This window comes from Schistocerca nitens, chromosome 4 (assembly GCF_023898315.1).
Source record: "Schistocerca nitens isolate TAMUIC-IGC-003100 chromosome 4, iqSchNite1.1, whole genome shotgun sequence".
NCBI classification, from domain to species: Eukaryota; Metazoa; Arthropoda; class Insecta; order Orthoptera; family Acrididae; genus Schistocerca; species Schistocerca nitens.
In genome coordinates this window covers 317,681,174-317,684,661 of record NC_064617.1, presented here as the reverse complement: position 1 = coordinate 317,684,661, position 3,488 = coordinate 317,681,174, and the positions used below count along the sequence as shown (strand labels likewise).

At 46.1% G+C, this 3,488-nt stretch overlaps 1 pseudogene; it reads right to left on the bottom strand.

Annotated features, from left to right (window-relative positions):
* Positions 1–2,517: 2,517 nt before the first annotated feature.
* Positions 2,518–2,635, bottom strand: LOC126254164 (5S ribosomal RNA; annotated as a pseudogene).
* Positions 2,636–3,488: the final 853 nt, after the last annotated feature.

Sequence of the window (3,488 nt, the reverse complement as noted above, 5' to 3'; positions counted from 1 at the left end):
TTAAAAATATTTAATTAAAACAACTTGCATACTATTATAGCACTATTTACCCTCCATCTCTACACCCTGCATCTCCTTTCCCAAGGTGGCTTCCATCAACTAACCATCCCGGATGATGCCCTCTCTCCCTCCATTTATCCCTCCTATCAACTCTGATCCTCACTACCCCTCCTTTCCTCTGTCCTTTCCCTGGGCTCCCTCTTCCCCCCTTCCGTCCTGTTTTCTCCCCACTAAACCTCTCCCTACCTCCCTTCTCCCCCCCCCCCTGAGTCCTTTTGTATTCCCCTCCTCTGCCTACCCCACTCCCTGTCGCGTCTGCCCAGCGCCCCCCACCCCTCTTATGGGTCCTCATCCTCCATCAGCTCCTTTCCCGGCTCCCCCCCTTTTTTATTTTCCCATCATCTGTGCAGTTTCCCCCCACCTGATCTCGGCTGTGGTATGTCACATTTGCCAACTTTTTAGTGCAGTGTTCCAGTGACTGTTCAGTGTTGTTCGTCTTTCTCGTGTTGCGAACAGAAACCATGCTGTCGCTGGGTGTGAATTTTATGTCTTTTGCGAACAGTAACCAGACTGTCGCCGTGTGTTTTTAATTGTCTGTCTATTGTTTTACCTGTCTGCTTTGTATGTATTTCCTTAGCGTCATCATCCCTCTGTTCTTTGTTTTAAGTTCCACGATTTCTTTTCGCCATGTTACTCTTTAAGTCTCCGATTATATCGCCTGTTTTTATTATTTATTCTCTTCATCATTCTAACAAAGTCTGTAGGCTGAAGAGCGGCATACTAAGCTGCTGCCAGCCCGCCCCCTTCGGGGGGAATTGAATTTCAATAAAGGAAAAAAAATATTATAGCACTATTAACCGTAATATTTATTTGCAGCAACCTTCATAGTATCATAGCACTATTCATATTCACCAAAATATTCAATTACAACAACTTTCATAGGATCATAGCTCTGGTCGTATTTACCATTTGCTTTGCACTGTTTCAAAAATGTGATACATAACTGAAAAACTCTCTAGAAGAAAAGCTGAAATTTGAAACAATTTGTAATTCAGCCTTAACAAGTTCAACAGAACTTTTTACATCAGATCATTTGTCAGTCATCAGTGGAAACATGCTTTCAGTATGGACATTGGAACCTGAAATTTTCACTATAAAACACAACAAAATAACCGTTTTCGAGTGACCCTCGCCGTCACATTCCCCACCCATAGCTAAACAGATGTACTAAACACAATAAAATCTGCGCACTGAACTGATACAGAGCTGCACATCCACACATAACCGAAGCACAAGACGAAAGTTCCGTAACGGAAGCTTCAAACTTGCCGACATGAAAAAGAGAGAATTCAAGCATGGTAAACTGAGAGTACGATTGTTGATTTGGGAACGATAACCTTACAATGACACGGAAATGTTAGCATACATAAATAAATCAAACTTTATGAAACACCAGAAAACGCTATAAAATACGTCAAGTACGTGAGATGCGTAAAATACGGGAAAACCCGTAAAATACGGGAGACTTGTCGAAAATACGGAAGACAGGAGAATATTTGGGTAAAATACGGGTGACTGAGAAGGATATGGGAGACCTGCCAACCCTCGGTGGGAAAGAAAATGAAATTGCGTATGGCATATATGGCCGAAGTCCGTGCTGGGGAGTTTCTACCGCCTAAGGCAAGTCGTTCTATTTGTCACCACCTCGACGACTTGCGCGTATATGATGACGAAAACGTGATAAGAGCAACACACACATCCAGGCCCGAGTGGAAGAAATTCGCGACCTGACCGGGAATCGTACCCAGGCTACCGTGATCTGTAGTCAGTAACGGTAACCACTTTTTTTAAATCATTGTTATTGATCTCGGCATTTGGTCTGGGCGGACGTCACATGACAACTGTTCGTGGTGGTTGTTGAATACTGCACTCAGTTTTTTTCTTTACAGAGGACAACCAGCCCTCTGATGGAACACGCTGAGCTACCGTGCCCGCTACCACTAGACCACGAGCTGCTGACGATGGGAAAGGAACTCGATTGTATCCTTTTGAAAGGAACCATCCCCGCATTTGCCTTAATCGATGTAGGGAAACAATAAGCAATCCAAATCTGGGTGCTGGGACGTGTGTCTGAACTCCGCTCCTCCCGAATTTGAATCTAGCTTGCCTCGCCCGTTAAAGATAAAGTTAATCAAAATAATGAAAATCTCTGGACGTGACTGGGCATGTGTTATACTCTCCGTCGAATATGCAGAATAACTGGCCCTTGATCTAGGAACAGTCTATTACCGGTCGCTGGACCAATAGGTCGCTCCCCGTTATTAGAAAAAAAGCACTCCGTCTTCAGGCGACGAGTGGCCTACCGGGACCATCCGACTGCCGTGTCATCCTCAGTGGAGGATGCGGATAGGAGGGGCGTGGGGTCAGCACACCGCTCTCCCGTCTTGACCGAAGCCGCTACTATTCGGTCGAGTAGCTCCTCAATTGGCATCACAAGGCTGAGTGCACCCCGAAAAATGGCAACAGCGCATGGCAGCCTGGATGGTCACCCATCCAAGTGCCGACCACGCCTGACAGCGCTTAACTTCGGTGATCTGACGGGAACCGGTGTAGCCACTGCGGCAAGGCCGTTGCCGTTATTAGAAAAAGGTAAGATAGATTGGACAGTTAGCTTGTTGTGGTATTCTTGTCTTCTTCTTCTTCCTCTTCTTCTTCTTCTCCTCCTCCTCCTTCTTCGTAGCCATTACCCCATATCTTCACAGATTCAACAGGTTCCCTCCTCCCCTCCCCTCGTCCCAGCACGGAATTTGTGTACTCCACCTGTTCCCCGATCTAGGAACAGTCTATTACCGGTCGCTGGACCGATAGGTCGCTCCCCATTATTAGAAACAGGTAGGATAGATTGGACAATTAGCTTGTTGTGGTATTCTTGTCTTCTTCTTCTTCTTCTTCTCCTCCTACTTCTTCGTAGCCATTACCCCCATATCTTCACAGATTCAACAGGTTCCCTCCTCCCCTCCCCTCGCCCCAGCACGGAATTTGTGTACTCCACCTGTTCCCCGATCTAGGAACAGTCTATTACCGGTCGCTGGACCGATAGGTCGCTCCCCGTTATTAGAAACAGTTAGGATAGATTGGACAGTTAGCTTGTTGTGGTATTCTTGTCTTCTCTTCTTCTTCTTCTTCTCCTTCTTCTTCGTAGCCATTACCCCATATCTTCACAGACTCAGCAGGTCCCCCCCCTCCCCTCCCCCCATCCCACATCAAAGTGTGTGAACGTTTTATGAATGTTCGTTAATCGTCTAACTCATGTGGGATGTGGAAAAGTCTTTTACATGAATGAAAACGCGTCGAAAGTAAAAGTTTACCATGGCGTTAGTTGTAAGTTGCCATTTCATGTGGTTACCGCTAGGGGTCAACATGGTGCAGCTAGCTTATGTCGATGTGGTGATGATGCAGCAACTAAGGACATTTTGTGTCCTCCGTTT